Below are 19,942 nucleotides of genomic sequence, written 5' to 3' on the forward strand. Positions count from 1 at the left end.
ATTCCGAGCGAATGATCCTAATTTATGCCTATTTATGGCTCTAGTTTCGTTTCCCTCGGAAATTGACCACCGCCGCGCGCGGGAAACACGAACCGACGACCACACGAGAGGTAACAACACAGTAACAGTCTTAAAAATATTCGGTTTTATTAATTCCATCTTCGCATTCACCATTCGCATTCCGGTTGTGTCCATAACTAGCACAGCTAAAGGTATAATAAATTTTCCGGGTTTAAAGGTGGCAATAGCTTTGGTAAAAACTGTACAACATATTTGATCAAGTACTTTGGCACGAACATAAAATTGATTTTAGCAGCGAAACTGACGAGGGTGAGGGGGGTTGTGGGTCACGGCTACAGTCATTTGTTCGCTGCGTAGCGGAGCGAAAGATACCAGGCTGATTTGGCAGTATCACATTTAAAAAGTCAGCAAGCAATTACTGCTTGTGTGCATGCGTCCTCCCGCTGCGCTATTTCTCAGAAAACCACGCAATAGAATCCGTTCCGGTCTGGTGAAACTCAAAGCATTTGATATTTACGTCACGCAAGCTGAGCATGATGAAGTGAGTGTGCGTAAACGGGTGCTGTTCCATACTGCTTGACTGCCAATCAACAACTATTTGATTGTAGGGCCTACAGCGACCAAGGAGAAGAGATTTCGAAATTTTGGACGCCTTCCAATAGCCAACATGTCTTTTCAAGAAAACTGGCAAACAAAGAGACCCACCATCAGAGAAAGAACCAAATTTATGATCAACAACGCTCTCTTCAGCGATGTGAAGTTTGTGGTTCGTAAGAAAGATGGTGAAAGTGAAAGGAAGCAAGTGATTCCCGCTCACAAGTTTGTGCTGTCGATTGGCAGTCCTGTGTTTGAAGCCATGTTTTACGGTGAGCTAGCGGAGACTAGAGACTCTATTGAACTTCCTGACTGTGAGTACGAGAGTCTGTTGGAGTTGTTTCGTTACATGTACAGCGATGAAGTTAATTTGAGCGGAAGTAATGTGATGGCGGTGTTATACTTGGCTAAGAAGTACATGGTCCCCTCACTCGCTGATAAATGCACGGAATATTTGCAAAAAGAATTAGATCCGTCAAATGTTTTCAACATTCTGCCAACGGCTGAAAAGTATGAGGAGAAAGAGCTGGTGGATCGATGCTGGGAGGTTGTTGACAAAGAAACAAAAGCGGCAGTGAAATCGGATGGATTTGCGACAATTGAGAGATCCTTACTCGAAGCAGTAGTCCCAAGAGATACTCTGACCATTGAAGAGATCGATTTGTTTGAAGCTGTTGATCAGTGGGCAGCAAAGCAGTGCGAAAAACAAGGTTTAGCAGAAAATGGTGAACAGAAAAGAAGGATTCTTGGCGAAAAGATTATCAAAGCTATTCGCTTTCCATTGATGAAACAGGACGAATTTGCCTCCGCTGTCCTTGATGCAAGCATTCTTACTCCAAATGAAGTGGTGACCTTTTTTAAATTCTTCAGTTCACCATTAACTTCTCCAGTGGGATTTCCAGATACCAGGCGTTCAGGAACAAGAGCCAAGACTACAGTCCTTTACCGATGTGGCAGATTTAAATCGAAGTCATGCCTTGTCTGGGATTATACTCGTGGGTATAAGGACTTCCTTGGTGTTACTGTGAACAAAGATATAACGTTGCATGGACTTTGTTTATTTGGCAGCAAGAATAATAGCTACACTGCTTCTTTAGAGATAAAAGATGCCAGAAACAATTCTTGCCTTGTCTCAAAGTCAGGAACATTTTCTTCAAACCTTCTGCAATTTAAACTTTCTAACAATCATGGATTTGAGGTTTTGTTTGATTCTCCACTTAACTTGAAAAAGAACATAAAGTACCAGATAGAAGCGTTAATATCTGGTCCGTCATCTGAGATAGGAGAAAATGGCTCCAATACTGTTCAGTGCGGTGGTGTGACATTTACATTTTCAGTCTGCACTCTAGGAAGGATTACTAACGGAACATCTCCCACAGGAGGACAATTTCCTGAATTTCTGTTCTCGGTGTAGGTCTTTCATTTGTAAAGTCAGCGGACATATTCATAGAAGTAAAGATAGGAATACAACACAGGCAATCCACAATACCACAGGTATCCTAACCTCTACGATTTGTGTTAATCTGAACGAACGAAAACATCGTAAACACCAGCAGCGGCAGGATGACCATTGCGTAATAGCTCACTTAGAAGAGTTTGTATGGGGAAAAAGTATCGTATTGAATTTGAAGGCAAAGTTAGGAAAGATTTTTGAATAACAAATATTTCTCCTAAACTTCGTTCCTTTGCAGTTATTTTTATGCCCTATGCAGTTTTTGGAAAGAGAGAGAGAAGCTGTTGGAATTCAATATCCACGAGATCGATCGCTTCAAATCGACCCAAAAACCACAAAGGACGTGATCAGTGAAGTAAGGATAAAAATACAAAACAAGCAATACACAAACCAGAACACCTCTGTAAGGGATTTTGATTATACAACATCAGTTTATGAGTATAATTATTGACCAAACAATTAACATACAATAAAAAAAACATTTAGCAGTTGCTAATAGAGAAGGGCTATTAATCTTCAGCAGTGTATTAGTTTCTAGTATTCGAAACTGTTACTCTCGTGCTGTTTTGTTCGCTAGTGTATGTACTTCACAAAATAATGAACAGGAATAATAATAAGTGTATGAAACAGATAAATTAGTCTAAATGATTGCAATGTACTTCACTCTAAACCTAATTAGCTGCACTGTGAAGAGAATCATTGTAAATAAAATTCTCTTGCAATTCAGTTGAGGTGAATTTATGTGCATGCACTTTCCTTTGTTCACACTGGAACGAACTATCAGTTCCGAATTAATCAAGTCAGTTTAATCTAGTATTAGTGAAGAGAATACAGCTGTAAATAAAATTCTCGCGATTCAGTTGTGCATAATTTATGTGCCGTTCCTCTGATCACAAGCGGAACGAATTTATCAATTCAGCGCTGAACCACGAGTGTCTTCTTGTCTTTTTATTATTTTCGACAGCAAGAAACTACGACAGTTCTCGGATCTTATCTTTGCTGAATTTTGATAACTTTACCGATGAATGGATGAATCGTCGCTCTATTACCAGTGAGATACCTTGTTAGTTCACGGTCTCTCAAGCCTCTACTGCAAAGTCGCCCCTCCCATGACCACTACTCTTGGTATCTTGGAGTTTTTCTTTTCTAACCGCAAATCGAGATCCCGCTCTGTTCCAGGCGTTCAGGTAGTGATGAGCGGCGCAAAGAAAATTGCAATGTGTTCAAAAATAAAGACGAAAAAAAATATTTGGATTGGGTAAGAAACGAGAAGAGACTGGGGGGAGTGGGTGAATAAACCAGGGGGCAACTATAAGTAAGCGGCAACAATGCGTGCTCTCGCGTTCTGCCTCTTCGTCTTCATTATTTGCTCGCATTGCACTTTTCTTCGCGCGGGTCGCCACTATGTGAACGCCTGAAACAGAATGGCAGAGCAGGAGATCGATGTTCGTGCCACTGCAGATAAACAAGAACTACCCAGTTCGCGGGTAAATTTAGTACGGAAGCCTTCATTTAACTATGTGACGGCTCTAATAACGTGAAAAGCTCCATTGGCTTCCTGTAAGTAAGTGTATTGTTCAGTAAGATGCTGCCGTGCGTTTCTTTTTAAGCGCTGATAGTGGTTCCTTAGCGATGATACGGCTAACACTTATGGCGATTGCTTATGAGGTTTCCTCCGTGGAAGAAATACTTGCTTTCAACATTTAAAGACCTTTAATTTAAGACTAAGCTTAAGACCTACTCCATGTAGACTGTAATATCTCCGAAGTTTGTAATTTGTTTGACTTTCTACTTCATTCGAGACCTTTTGAAATGGGGCGCCTTTGTGTCGCTACAAAAAATGTCCCAGATTATGCGCCCACGCGGCTTGTCACAGCCTTGCCTCTCGCCGCGAACTCTGCGCGCGTACGTAGTATAGCATATGAAATACTGTGAGGGCACTTGTCCAAAGTATGGTGTTCGTAGGGTTTAAACGTCTATTGTGCTGTGCCAAGATGAAAACTGAACCACATACTTGAACAAGTACTTTTGCTCAAACATGAAATGGGGCTTGGGCTGGGTTTAGGGCACGAGAGGTGGGGGGGGGGGGGGGGGGAGGTTGGAGATTGCAGAGAAGTTGGATACAGCTACATCATTTACAATTAGTATTGCTGTAGTTACATACGATAAGAAAACAAGCAATTCACTAGGCTGATTTGACAGTCTCATATTTAATAAGTCAACAAGGGATTATTGCTTTTTTGCGCTTGTCGATGCAGTACCTCAAGTGTGACCACTTGGATGTGAACTATTTAGCAGTACTTTCCGGCCATACTAGAAGTTTTAGACCTTTCACTGGCTTTATCCATAGTTATAGATTTTCTATGGCTCCTGCAGGTTACTTTTGTCTAACCGAAGGGCATCCTTGAAGTTGTTTGATTTAGTCCACTGCTAGTGCTATTGCTGATCCTGAAATCAGGCATGAGGTCCCGCTACCGTGATTACTCCTGTTTGGAGAAGTAGTCTTGCTAAGTCAACAAATCATAAAAAAAGAGAGAAACTCTGGTTTAGACCCTTGATCAGAAAAACAAAACAAAACAAAAATACAGCTGACATCGATATCCCCGGGACCGCGAATCAGTCCTTAAGGTGGGGGTACACATGAATCTGGATGGAATTTTCAGAGGTTTAAGGAAGGGATGGAAGAAAGAAAATGATTTTTGGAACAGTAACAGACAGTTGATACCCATGCAAGAGCACCCCAGGTTGCTAGTGGACTAACTTGGTATCCATCTATTAATTTATTAACTACAAATTCTAATTTTAAAGCTTCACTAAATCTTCAATATTTCTTATTTCTCTTAATTTTGCTACTCTTTTGAGAAAAACTATCTCCTCCCAAATATACCTAAAAATCACCCAAAAATTTACAAAACACCCCCAAAACATTTATTGGTGTAATGAGCATAGGGTTTTTGTATTGCTTGAAACGCGAACGAGATATTTCCGTTGAACCGATTTTAAGCGGCGTGAAAACGGCTTTCATGTAGACCCCCGCCTTAATAGCGAGAGTTCGTAATAGCGTGAATTTCAGTCAAACGTCTGTAATTTATTTTTGCCGGGGATTTAGCTGCTGTCGGTATTGTCGGGGTGTTCGTAAACTCTGAGCGAGGTGTCCGTAAGGCGAACGTTGACTGTTCAACACCAGGCTCATTTATTTATCTATTTATTTATTTATTTATTTATTTATTTATTTATTTATGTATTTATCTATTTATTTATTTACTGGGTAGGTCTGTCACCCATTTTCAGTGGACCGCTCTAAATAATAATAATAATAATAATAACAATAATAATAATAATGATAATAATAATAATAATAGTAATAATAATAATAAATAAATAACTAAAGAGGTCAGTAGATGTTAAAAAGTGCGTTTTTAATTGCAGCCAGTCAACTGGAGAATACAGTATCACATAAAACAAAAAGGAATTAACGCTTGTTGGTGAAATACCTCGAGTGTGACCATGGATGGTCAGCTATAATTAGCAGCATTTTCCCGCCCTGCAGTTTCTCAGAAATCCATGCAAAAATATTTGCGTACAGCTGACAATACGTTCCGGTCTGTAACGCAAACTTAGCCTTTGGCGATGCGAATGTACTATGCATAATGACGCGTATACCGCTTGAATGTTCAACAACTGTTTGTTAGGAACTGTTTGTTAGAAACGTCTAGAGCAACCAAGGAGAAAAATATCGTAAATTTCTGAACGCGTTCAAATAAGCAGCGTATCTGTCCTGTTCTGTCATGTACTGTATTAAACTTAACTCAACTCATTTGAACTCATACAATTCAACTGCATACAGGTACCAAGACAAGTCACTGACAAGTACTTGTATTATAGTGGATAGTGCCTCGAGTGGACACAAATCGTCAAAATGACGTTTGAACCGGCCAGGACACACCAAGTGACAATGAAGTACAAGTGAGAAGGCTTTATTTCGTATTATTTTCAGTTTCTCTCCGGCGACTCAGTCCAACGACAATCTCACTAACATGGCTTATGCAAACTACTACAATTCCACTCAATTATTTGCACATTTGATGTATAAATTGCCCCGAAATTTGGCTCTTAAGTACGCAGAACAACTGAGAAAACAACAAAGTAAAAAGCAATACATTTTTTATTTCAATTACTCCAGATACATGTACATACCACTACCATTTACAGCTTCAAATCAGCTGTAAATAACCTTACGCTACGATTGGTCACAATTGGGGTGCCTGTCGTGTGACCACTTTAATGTAAAGTATTAAGCAGTATCATTTCGCTGTGCTCTAGTTTCTCAGAAAACCACGCAATTAAATTCGTTTCGGTCTGGTGAAAGTAAAAACATTTGATATTTACGTCACGCAAACTGAGCATGGTGATGTGATTATGCGTAAACGGGCGCTGTTCCATACAGCTTGACTGCCGATCAACAACTGTTTGATAGGAGTGCCTACAGCGACCAAGGAGAAGACATATCGTGAAGTTTTGGACGCCTTAGCACAACCAACATGTCTGTCAAAGAAAACTGGCAAACAAAGAGACCCACCATCAGAGAAAGAACCAAACTTATGATCAACAACGCTCTCTTCAGCGATGTGAAGTTTGTGGTTCGTAAGAACGATGGTGAAAGTGAAAGTAAGAAAGTGATTCCCGCTCACAAGTTTGTGCTGTCGATTGGCAGTCCTGTGTTTGAGGCCATGTTTTACGGTGAGCTAGCGGAGACTAGAGACTCTATTGAACTGCCTGACTGTGAGTACGAGAGTCTGTTGGAATTGTTTCGTTACATGTACAGCGATCAAACAGCGATGAAGTGAATTTAAGCGGAAGTAATGTGATGGCGGTGTTATACTTGGCTAAGAAGTACATGGTGCCCTCACTCGCTGATAAATGCACGGAATATTTGCAAAACAATTTAGATCCATCAAACGTTTTCAACATTCTACCAACGGCTGAAAAGTATGAAGAGAAAGAGCTGGTGGATCGATGCTGGAAGGTTGTTGACAAGGAGACAAAAGCGGCCGTGATCTCGCATGGATTTGCGACAATTGTCTGAGAGATCCTTACTTGAAGCAGTAGTCTCAAGAGATACTCTGACCATCCAAGAGATCGATTTGTTTAAAGCTGTTGATCAGTGGGCAACAAAGGAGTGCGAAAAACAAGGTTTAGCAGTAAATGGTGAACAGAAAAGAAGGATTCTTGGAGAAAAGACAATAAAAGCGATCCGCTTTCCAGTGATGAAAGAAAACGAGTTTTCAACTGTTGTTCTTGATGCAAAAATTCTTTCTCTTGAAGAAGTAATCGTCTTTTTTAAGTTTTTCAATTCAACATTGGCTACTCCAGCGGGATTTTCAGAGATCAGACGGTCTGGTGTACTTTCTCTCCCTCAACGTTGTGGTAGATTTGACTCTGTGGCTAGGAATGGTTGGGGATATTACGTGCAAAAAGACTTTCTTAACTTTTCTGTTGACAAAGACATCTTGTTACACGGACTGTGTTGGTTTGGCAATGAGAACAATAACTACGAGGTGATATTAGAGATAAAACAATCCAAAAATAATTCAACTGTAGTGTCCAAGGCAGGAACTTTTTCTTCAAAGCTTATGCCATACAAAGGCAGTTCTTATTATGGATTTGAAGTTCTCTTTGACTTTGCGGTTGACTTAAAGAAAACCACTAAATACCGAATCGAAGCCAAAATTTCTGGCCCACCCTCTTGGGTTGGAAGTGGTGGCCTTTGTGGGGTCCAGATGTCTGGTGTGATGTTTACTTTTTCTAACAGTGCAGTGAAAGAAAATAACGGAACAAGTTATTTAGGTGGTCAGTTTCTTGAATTTCTGCTTTCAGTGTAAGTTCATATACGGACGATTTTTTAAAGAAAGCTGCAGTAAAGAGAAAAAATACTGAAACTATTTCCTTTCCTTCCCTTCTTTAAAAGCGGGATATCTGAAGAAAGCAGCGCACTTAGAACAATCCGGGATTCCGTTGTTGGTTTTTTACTTTGATAAATGAGGCTCCAGTGTTCTGTAACGAAACACATATTTTAGGTAACGCTGTAAAAGCACGAGTGTTTTTTGAGTGTGCAGTTTAAAAATAATATTTGCCATTCGAGATGTAAGAGACATCGCCTTGAAGTTCAATTTTGTTGAAGCTCAAAAGGACTTTCCCATTGGAATTTTCCTGGAGTTTTGCTATGCTAATAAAAATAATGATTTAATGATATTCCTTCTTATACTCAAAATACCTTAATAACATAATGATCTATAGAGAAAAAACTAACATTCTTTAAAAAGAGCAAACCGTAGTTAGCTTCAGAGAAAGTTTGAGCCACTGACGTTATTACTGTTTTATTAAAGCTTTTTTTAGAAAATTAGTTGTATAAAAATATTGAATTTTAGTTATTACTTGATTACTGAAAAACCCGCGTTAAAATTGTCATATAAAAATTAGTTTAACAATAAAAATAATACAAAATTGTCCTCTTACCGCCTTTACATGTAATATTTTGTACCAATTGTATGAAAACAAAGAAGAACTGAAATGTGCGCCCAAATTTAGTGAACCTGTCTACCGGCTAATATCTCCTAAATTCCTGATTAATCTAAAAGGACGGACAACCTTTGTTAATAATTTCTTTAACGGTTATCTGGTGTTTTTTCTCTACATGGTGGAGAACCGGAGACCATCACCGGGGGCATGACTCTGAGTGTTCACTATACGGTTGTCTTAGCTTTCAGTTTCAGTATCTTCTTGCCGTACCATTTCTCAGAAAACCATGCAATAAATTCCGTTGTGAAACTATTTGATATTCCTGTCACGCTTTACTCTGAACCCTTTGGAACCAATGTCAAACTTGTAAATGGTTTGAACCCAGGAGTCATGTCATAAGTACGTAAATTATGATCATCCGGGTGAGTGTAGTACTGAGAAGGACTGTTTGTGGTGACTTTGACTGACGTTTCGACAACCTGAGCGGAAGTCATCTTCAGAGTCAAGTGAATTGTGGAACGTCAGTAGGTGGTACATACGTCCCTGGTTGTTAACCTGATTGGTCAACGAAGTCCAGATGTTATTGGTCGTTTGTACCGAATCGAAGCCAAAATTTCCGGTCCAGACTCTTGGGTAGGACGTGAAGGCCTTTGTGTGGTTGAGAAATCTGGTGTGACATTTACTTTTTCTACCAGTGCAGTGGGAGGAGAAAACGGAACCAAGTATTCAGATGGTCAGTTTCCTGAACTTCTGTTTTCAGTGTAAGTTTCTATGTAGACGATTTATTAATGAATGCTGTAGAAAAGAAAAAAATACTGAAACTATTTTCATCTGAAGCCGAGAAGAGTTTTGCCTAGCTAAGGTTCAAACCACATGGCATGGATTGAAATCCACAGTTTTTACTGCTTCCAAAGCTAGACGAGCTTAGGTCAATGACTAATATCAAACTATTTAGACAAGAAGTGCGCAAAATTTCATCTTTCGGATAACTCTTGCCACCACTTAATTACATCTGGCACATTATTAGTTTCTTTGTCGGCACATCAGCATGTATTTTGGTAGAGGCCTAAACCTCTAGAGATCCGAGGGTAAATAAAGTTTCCTTCCTTCCTTCATCCATCCATCCATCCATCCATCCATCCATCCATCCATCCATCCATCCATCCATCCATCCATCCATCCATCCATCCATCCATCCATCCATCCCATCCATCCCATCCATCCCATCCATCCATCCATCCATCCATCCATCCATCCATCCATCCATCCATCCCATCCATCCATCCATCCATCCATCCATCCATCCATCCATCCATCCATCCCATCCATCCATCCATCCATCCATCCATCCATCCATCCATCCCATCCATCCCATCCATCCATCCATCCATCCATCCCATCCATCCATCCATCCATCCCATCCATCCCATCCATCCCATCCATCCATCCATCCATCCATCCATCCATCCATCCATCCATCCTTCATCCATCCATCCATCCCATCCATCCCATCCATCCCATCCATCCCATCCATCCATCCATCCATCCACTTTAATAACTAGGCTCCAGTGTTTCTGAAAGAAAGTACATTTTAGGTAACGCTGTAAAAAATGAATAAAATACAAAAAAATGTCTAGTTAGTACCACCTTTACATGTAATATTTTGTATGAACACAAAGAATAAAATATGCGACCAAATTCAGTGAATCTGTCTACTAAATCTGCCTAAATTCGTAATTAATCTAAAAAGGCGAATACTATATAACAACCTTTGTTAATAATTTCTTTAACGGCCTATATGTTTGTTTGTTTGCTTTTTTTTGCATGAGAATATTCGAATTTTATAAGAATTGAATAGGCCATCACTGGGGTCAACAGACTCTGAGTGTGGGCAACGTGATCACTCTGCCATCCTAAAGGATTTAAGCATGAAATTGTTTCCGTATTAGAAAGGAGAAGGGCCTCGTTCGCTCATGTTCCAGATTATTTGTATCGGATTTGTAAGCGTCCATTTAAACTCAAATCTAACACGTGAAAGGAAAAAAAACCTCGCAAAACTTTGAGCTTTCCTGAAACACGCAGCCAAAACCGTGAGAAATATTAGTTGTAAATCTATCGGAACCCTATTCAACAAGCCATTGAGGATACTAAATAAACTGTCTCCCAAGGATATCGCGGCTCAGCTTGGCCGACTATTTGCGCGTTCCCATTTCCGAGCGAATGATCCTAATTGATGCCTATATTATGACTCTACTTTCGTTTCCCTTGGCAACTGACCACCGCCGCACGCGGGAAACACGAACCGACGACCACACCAGAGGAAACAAAATTGCTGCGAAAAATTGGGGCTGATAGCGGGCTAGTAACAGTCTTAAAAGTATTAGATTTTATTTAGTTTCGACTTCACATTTTTACTTCTGCTTGTGTCCATAGGTATAAAAATAAATTTGCCTGGTTTAAATCGGCAATATCTGTGGTGAAAACTGTACAACATATTTGATCAAGTACCTTTGCTAAAACAAAAAATTGATTCTGGTAGCAAAATTGACGAGGTTGGGGAGGGAAGGGGGATGGGTCATGGCTACACCACTTGCAAAATTTTTGCTGTGTGCACAGTCGATAAAAAAATAAGGAAGTCATTTGTTCAGTCGCTGCGTAGCGGTGCGAACGATACCAGCCTGATTTGACAGTATCACATTTAAAAAGTCAGCTAGGAATTACTGCTTGTGTGCTTGCGCACTCCCCCACACGTATCCGGATATTTTTGAATCCGCAACTTTTTCGCTTTCCGGATACGAAAATATCGGCGTCCACACGTTATGTGATCACAGCGTATTCAAATCGAATTAGCCAGTCCACACGTATTCAGATTCACTCTAGTACACAGGAGCCGAACATCTTCGGGGGCACCCATTACTGTTGTCTTGCCTTCGATATATGGTCGTAAGTCATTAGCTAATTCATAAAGGGAGCCCCTGCTCATCCGGAAATTATCCCGCCATTCCTCTGCGATAACGATCAGATTGACAAAATTGTCTCACCAGGCACTGGTTCGTCCAGGTCTGCTTTCCTGCTCCTTTAAGTTGTTTCTGCCGGCCGTTTTGTCCGATAGACAACGTAAAGAGGTGGAGATGTCAAGCCGCCTTCTGGCATAACTTATTTCAGCATTTAGTAGAGCGACATTTAACTGCGTACAAGCTAAAAGACTGGAAATAAGCCCAAGGAGGACAGAAGCTATTTGCCTTCGATCGGCGGCCATAATTAAATTTGCGCGGTAAACACTTGCGCCCATTTGTGACGTCATCGCATCAGAAAATATCCCGATTCGACCGTCTACACGTATTCGAAATGTTATCGGATTCAAAAATTTCCACTCTGGAGAGCGGATTAAAAAATTCCCGGATTTGCTTGCAAATTCACCGGATGCGATAGCCGTATCAGGAAAGAAAAAGTTGCGGATTTAAAAATATCCGGATACGTGTGGACGGGGTCTGAAAACCACGCATTAAAATCTGTTGGGAATCCCGAATCATCGAGTTTGGATTCGAGTTGGAGTTGGAGTTGGAGTTCGAGTTGGACTTCGAGTTAGACTTCGACTTGGAGTTCGAGTTGGACTTCGAGTTAGATTTCGAGTTGGACTTCGAGTTAGACTTCGAGTTAAAACTACCAAAAAAAAATTGGGCCGCAAAACCAGAGTCAGTTCCTCTTGGAGTTTTCGAAGGACCGCTTATGACTAGCATCCCCGTCATCGTGGGATGGGAGGGCACAAACCAACGATAGTATGACAACGATTATTTTTCCTCAAAATGTAAATGCTAACCATGCTCCATGATGCTAACCAACGATCTCTCATGAAGGAAAAGGAAGTAAATCAAAAAAGTGTCCACTTCTATTAAGAAAGTGCAAAACAGTATCCATCTCTGTTAAGAAAGTGCAAGTGGCGTGACGCGTGACGCGTGACACTAACGTTGTTATCTTGTGCCAAATCTCACATTTCCTGGATGAACGATGGTATGATCATAGGCACTGTTGCTGGTCATCCTGTTTTTAACCGCTGGAAAGGTAGGTTTGATTTACTTTATGAAGACTTGCAGTTTAAAGATTTGCTTTAATTAGCGCTGAAACATGCCTATGTTTTCAGGGATGAAACAATCATTGAGATATCTTCATCACCAGAGACGATACAATGTAAGTGTTTATATTTTCATCATTGATCAAAACAGCATTTCGGAAGAGCCTGAACAAAGAAATGACGTTTTGGGGTTGTATTTTCCTGTAGGTAGCTTTATTTGCTAGTACGGCCGTCCGAGTTGCACAGTACTAAATTTGATCAGATTTTAAATTTTACCCCAAAGATTTTGACTGCCGGTTTGCTGTCTTCCGGTTAGTTATCTTAAGCAAATAATGTATAATATTAATATAATATTTTAGTTTATATATGGGACACGACCTCAAAAATGGACTATTTGTTGTTATTCATTCGCAGTGTCAAATGGTACCACATCCCTGCTCTATTTTTTTTTTTTTTTTGGTATTTGTCTGATATCTTATTACTTAAACCATGTAAAAAATGAAAAATCCCGATATCCCGATATCCCAGCTTATACATATTTCTGCTTGTTAACATTAATTATTTAAAAATTCTCAGCCTCGGATATTGCATTTCTAGCGTTCTGATTGGTTCACTAAATCCCGGTTATCAGCTCATATACAAATGTTCCAGGTGTCGCTAAGCTAAATTTTTTTTTCGGCGGGAAGCGAAAGTTTCTTCGGAAAAAATGTGGAAAAAAAAAAAAGAAAAGGCAGAAATACCAAACAATGCCATCTCAATACAACGACAATAAAAGCCACAAAGTTCGGTATGACACTATTTAATGATACGTATCTCGGAAGTTTCCTTTAAAATCAGAAAAATTGCACGATTTTACGATTCAGATCACACAAACTTAACAACAACAACAATAACAGCCGGTTACCTTCAAAAATTTCAGGATGGCTTGCAAATCCTGGCGGTAAGAGGTTAAAACCAATCGAAGAAATTTAGGTTTCTACGCATTTACGACTCATTACAACTTCACGCCGATTTAAGTGTGTACCCCAAATTTTGGGGTCGTTAAGTATTCATATATTCAAGCTATTGTTCTCTCTTTTGTCGAACAATTTCCGACAATAGAGCATGTTTCCGAAGATCGCAAAGCCTTTGAAGTAGGTGAGATATTTTATCTTTTGTTTTATAGTTTTCTGCTAGCCTGTGGAAGCTCCCTGGGGAGGCTAGAGAAATAAGTCACCATGAACACATCGACTCACAACGCGCCGCTCCAGTATCGAGAGTTTTAAAAACAACTTCCCGTCCTGCAAACTAACGAATAATTAATAAACAAATTTCATTCGCTAAACGGAAACATGGATTTATGTAAATAAGGTCAACTGAAAAGAGCGCGTGCCTACATAGGCCAAAAGGCTGATGTTATTGTTTGTCAATGCGTCATTAAGTATAATCAGAATGCGACTTCCACGCTGAGTTTCCCTTTTGTTTCTTTCTTTTTTGGTCTGATATTTTGGAATCTCTTCGCTAGAAGCAAGTATTTTAGAAACATAAACTTAATTACGATCGACCACGTCTTCACTCGTAACAAACAAAGTGCACTACATCAAATACTAGTTTGCTTACAGTGAATTACAATTGGAACTCTTTTGACTCTTTCATAGCTCCTAAGGTGCTTTCTTTAGGGAACACAAATCAATGTTTTAGCGTATTCGTAAAAAAAAGTTATCATTAAACAGATGGTATTGATTTCCACGCGTCGGGAAGATGATGATGCCATACACAAATTTAATTAAGCATAATAACTTCGCCGCTCTAAGCACCGCTTGCCGAAAAATATCGAAACTCGGCTTACAGTGATCAAAACACCACGTTTAGGATCTCTTTTTAAAGCTCTCAAGAGACTCTTCGTTCACTGATATAAATAACAGCTTAAAGTATTTTGCGAAGAACTTAAAACCATCAAACGTCTGCGGTGATTCCTCGCAGTTCCTATTGATAACAAGAACAAAGGAATACTCTCGCAACTTCGCGGCTCAAGGCTGCTTAATTAGACAATTGTTCCTGTCTTTTGAATTCGCATCTTGGTCTTCCTGCAAAGTTCTCACCTTTTCTCAACCGAGTAAAAACGAGCTAAATTCGCGGCTGCCGAAGTGAATGCCCAAAGGAATAAAGAGAGCCTTCAGGCAACAAAATCCAGCGGAGTCACCCATTTCTCAATGACACACTTAAATCGGCGTGAAGTTGTAATGCGAGGACTCCAATTATTCCATGCGCGCTTGTTGGATATGAGATTGGTTATAGCCAACTCGGTGCTTCGCGCCTCGTTGGCTATTTACCATCTCATATCCAAGCTCATGGAATAATTGTTAATTATATACTTGCGTTTGAATTACTCGAAGTCCAACTCGAAGTCTAACTCGAAGTCCAACTCGAAGTCCAACTCGAAGTCTAACTCGAAGTCCAACTCGAACTCGAACTCGAACTCGACAGTACCCTACTCCCAAATCTGTTCCGGTCTGGTGAAACTTACTGAAAACATTTGATATTTACGTCACGCGAACTGAGCATGGTGATGTGAGTATGCGTAAACGGCCGCTGTTTGCTGTTCCATACTGCTTGACTGCCGATGAACAACTGTTGATAGGAGTGCCTACAGCGACCAAGGAGAAAGGATTTCGTGAAGTTTTGGACACCTTCCAATAACCAACATGTCTGTCCAAGAAAACTGGCAAACAAGGAGAAACACCATCAGAGAAAGAACCAAGTTTATGCTCAACAATCATCTATTCAGCGATGTAAAGTTTGTGGTTCGTAAGAGCGATGGCGAAAGTGAAAGTAAGAAAGTGATTCCAGCTCACAAGTTTGTACTGTCGATTGGAAGTCCTGTATTTGAAGCCATGTTTTACGGTGAGCTAGCGGAGACTAGAGACTCCATTGAACTGCCTGACTGTGAGTACGAGAGTCTGTTGGAATTGTTTCGTTACATGTACAGCGATGAAGTGAATTTGCGCGGAAGTAATGTGATGCGAGTGTTTATATACTTGCATGGCGAAGAAATATATCGTGCCTTCACTCGCTGAGAAATGCAGCGAATATTTGCAAAATAATTTAGATCCTTCAAATGTTTTCAGCATTCTACCAACGGCTAAAAAGTTTGAGGAGAAAGAACTGGCGGATCGATGCTGGAATGTTGTTGACAAGGAGACAGAAGCGGCAGTGAAATCGGATGGATTTGCGATAATTGACAGATCCTTACTTGAAGCAGTAGTCTCAAGAGATACTCTGACAATTGAAGAGATCGATTTGTTTAAAGGTGTTGAGTAGTGGGCAACAAAACAATGTCAAAAGCAAGGCTTATCAGCAGATGGTGGATCGAAAAGAAAGATTTTGGGTGAGCGGATTATTAAATCAATACGCTTTCCAGTAATGAAACAAGAAGAATTCGCAGCTGTTGTCATTGACTCCAAAATTCTGACCCCAGATGAAATATCCACCTTTTTCAAGTTTTTCAGTTCGGCTTTAACTTCTCCAGTGGGATTTCCAGAAACCAGGCGTTCAGGAACAAGAGCCAAGACTGCATGTGGCAGATTTAAATCGGTGTCAGTCGGCGATTCCTGGGGCTATGATAGTGGGCGTAAGGACTTTCTTGGTGTTACTGTGGACAGAGAGATAACGTTGCATGGACTTTGTTTTTGTGGCAGCGAGAATAAAAGCTACACTGTTTCTTTAGAGATAAAAGATGCCAGAAACAGTTCCTGCCTTGTCTCAAAGTCAGGAACATTTTCTTCAAACCTTCTGCAATATGAACTTACTAATTATCATGGATTTGAGGTTTTGTTTGACCGTCCCGTTATTTTGAAAAAGAACACTAAGTACCAGATAGAAGCGTTAATATCTGGTCCTGCATCTTGGAGGGGTACAGGTGGCTTTAGTACCGTGCGATGTACTGGTGTGACATTTACATTTTCAACCAGTGATTCAAGGCCTTCTAACGGAACAAGTTGTACAATGGGACAATTTCCAGATTTTCTTTTTTCCCTTAAGTTAAGTTAGGTTTTGTCATTACATCGAATGCCAAAAATGCGTTACCATAAATATCAAGATACAAACATATTACTAAATACCAGAAACCTGCAAAAGGTGATAGATAATCAGCTTGTCAGTAAAGAAAAGTAACAGTTGAAAAACGGTAAAATTAAGGCTATTATTTCAAGTATGAAATTGGAGGTTTATGAACAATCTAGAAGGTCTGTTGGATATAGGTGCTCTGATTAGTAATTAAGACAAATGCTGTTTAGTTGTTTTGTTATTTTCCAAACGAATAAACGGGAATGAATAATTAATGATAATATAAGGTCACGATTGGTGAATTAAAGTGGATATGCTTTAAAGATTGACCGTCGTCCACTTCAACAGCATCATGATTCCCCTGGGACTGATTGGGGAGTTGGCTGTAAAATATAACTTAAAATAAAAATTGAATCTACACAATAGTTTTACACGTCATTTCTGAAAAACAGAGAATTCTTTTTTTTACCATTTCAATTTGTATAGGTACTTCTTTTGCGTCTTAATGCCTTTCAATTTAATATCTAGGGTGCTTAACATTTAGACAAAAAATCCGGAAATTTGGGTTTGAAGTCATGCCGGTAAGGTAAAATGGAAATTGTGGAGTACCTTCAGAGGTATTCCTCTTTTTCCATTCGGAAGGAACAGCGGAAAATTCCTTATCATTTGAATGAATCCTCCATTTCCAGGCCTTTTCCAGCTAGAGTGGGACAAAACACCTGATTGATAAATCAAGCGCAATCTCACCCGGTTTGTCGGACGAATTCGGAAAATCCCTTACCATTCTCCAACGGTTTATACACTAACCGAATTTTCCTACAAATGGTAAGCACCCCTACAAGAGTAGATTTATGTTTTGTTTCCTGAGTGAAGATACTGTGTATAAATGAAGTTACTCAGTAAGGTTATCTCATCTTATCAAGTCAGTGGACATTGAGTTTTGTAAATTATAAGCCATGACATCGCTATACAGCCGAACCTCTTGTTGCGACAATTCCCCTCTTTTCCAAAGTGACCTCTTTTCCAAAGATACCAACATTTTCCCAGTCAATTGACGCTATAGTAGCGACAGTTATGACCTCTTCCCATTTCACTTCGGGGGATGGGTACGGCTACACGTAGGCTACAGTGTTGTATCTGCTGCATGTGTCTCGAAAGTTTCTATTATATTTTGTTAACTTCCCGCTTCAACTTATTTGCATGAGTAATGCATTAATATAATGCACTTGTACACGTAAACCTCAACCTTGAGGGTAAAATACAAACTGCAGACCGAGGATAAAATGGAGACGTTGGCGAACAAAGGATCGGGGCAAGCAGTGAGGGCTTGAACCGAGACACCGATGTGACATGATAGCGTGCTCGAGTACCGGTACAGGCCCGCAAATGATCCCCGGACCGGAAATGATCCCCAAATTGAGCCGAAAATGATCCCCGGACTAAAAATGATCCCCAGATTGAACCGCAAATGATCCCCGATAGCCTCACCATATATATAGAATGGAATGGACTCAAATTTGAACAGTGGATTTCAACTTGATACACTTCATTCTTTTTCTTAATAACACCAGTCGTTATATTAAAGTACCTGCATGCAATTTCACAACTTTAAAAATTATAATGTAGCAGGTCAGTGCAACAGAACAATTTACTTATAAAGTGGAACATACATGCCTGTGTACATAATTTACTTATACCATTATAACGCCTAAAATGTGCACGAATTGTACGAAATTCGTCATTTTTCAAATAGGGCAAACAATACGAAACAAATTTTGACAGTGCAACTCAAAAATACGTAACTGGAACAGACCAACTTACTCGAATGGGAAAGTCTCCTCAGAGAGTATCACAACATCGCACTGATATAGTGAGCTTCCCCGAAGTAACCCAGCCACTTCCATCCCGAACGCATTCACTTTAGAGAATTCGTGAATCGTAGTGGGTGGGAGACGTACCTTCGACGGATGTCCATTACCCCTGAGTGAGGTGATGTTGCCTTATTAGGTCTATTAGGTCTGGTGAACATTCTCGATATTCCGGTTGCTGCGGCGCAGTCTAGCTTAGGAGAAGGTTTATCTATAATCTACCCAAGTAACCATAGTCAAGAAGAAGCTGATTTCGACAGCATTGCTTTGGTGGGCCATGAAGCCCAACAAAGCAACTTCCATAGCCTTCAGCAAATGGACGCAAATACAACAGATGAACTCGAAGAATTAAAATTGAAGTATGGAGAAGGGCGAATTACTGAAGATCAAATTTGCCTAAAATGCGGGAAAAATTGACAGCTATTCCCAAGGCGTCTATGAGGGGACCGTTGTCTTCTGCAGGTCTATGCCGTCCAATCAGCGACAAAACGAAAACGAAAGACAAAATCAACATATTACACGATAACGTATTGGACGACCGAGGATAAAACGTTATGCTTAAGACTAAGATCCGATTAAGAACAAAGGCGACGAAAGTTGGCGAGATTTGACCGCCATCTGAAGTGCATTGACCGATTCTCCTTCCTTTTACAAAAAAAAAAAAAATCTTGCGAACGTCTTAGCTTACCCGGTCTTTAAGAGTTTCGTACAATTCATGCACATTTTAGGCATTGTAATGGTATAAGTAAATCATATACATGCATGTTACAGTTTATAGATAAACTGTTCTCAGGTTCTGCTATTATACAATTTTTTAAGTTGTCAAATTTGCATGCAGATAGTTTAAATATAACGACATGGTGTTATAAACAAAAATGAAGTGTATAAAGTTGAAATCCACTGTCCAAATTTGTGTCCATTCCATTCTATATTTATGTTGAGGTGATCAGGGATCATTTGCGGTTCAATTTGGGGATCATTGCAGGTCCTGGGATCATTTACGGGCCTTTAAAGCACCAATGTCATACTGCTTGACTGATCTGACAGCTGATTACTAGGAGTGCCCTCACTGGCAACTTCATAAATTTTTAGAAGATTTTAAAGACTGGTTCAACTTGTCGAAGTATTGCATTGAATCTGTCCTGTCATGTCCTGTCTTGTCCTGTACTGTATTAAACTCAACTCAACTCAGGCAACTCATACAATTCAATTGCATACAGGCATAGACTGTTCACAGCCCCCCTATTTTTCCGTGGGATCCTCGAGACCGGTAGGCTTCGATGGAACCGCCGCCATCTTTGTTTATATAAGCGAACGCGATCTGGGGAGAGTGTCTAAACTACCGAGGGGAGCGGGAGTGGGTGTTATTAT

At 40.0% G+C, this 19,942-nt stretch overlaps 4 pseudogenes across 1 annotated transcript; all 4 read left to right on the forward strand.

The window, feature by feature from the left end:
- Nucleotides 1–19,942, forward strand: part of LOC146479661 (uncharacterized) — a 153,003-nt pseudogene that overhangs the window by 29,863 nt on the left and 103,198 nt on the right.
- Nucleotides 471–2,938, forward strand: LOC146479665 (BTB/POZ domain-containing protein 6 pseudogene; annotated as a pseudogene).
- LOC146479666 (BTB/POZ domain-containing protein 6-like) lies at nucleotides 6,535–8,350 on the forward strand (annotated as a pseudogene).
- On the forward strand, nucleotides 6,564–17,071 carry LOC146479667 (BTB/POZ domain-containing protein 6-like; annotated as a pseudogene). The gene is made up of 2 exons (XR_014864863.1): nucleotides 6,564–6,578; nucleotides 15,307–17,071. The product of XR_014864863.1 is annotated as a BTB/POZ domain-containing protein 6-like (transcript).

Source organism: Pavona decussata, unplaced genomic scaffold, assembly GCF_977016875.1.
Source record: "Pavona decussata unplaced genomic scaffold, jaPavDecu1.1 SCAFFOLD_58, whole genome shotgun sequence".
NCBI lineage: Eukaryota > Metazoa > Cnidaria > Anthozoa > Scleractinia > Agariciidae > Pavona > Pavona decussata.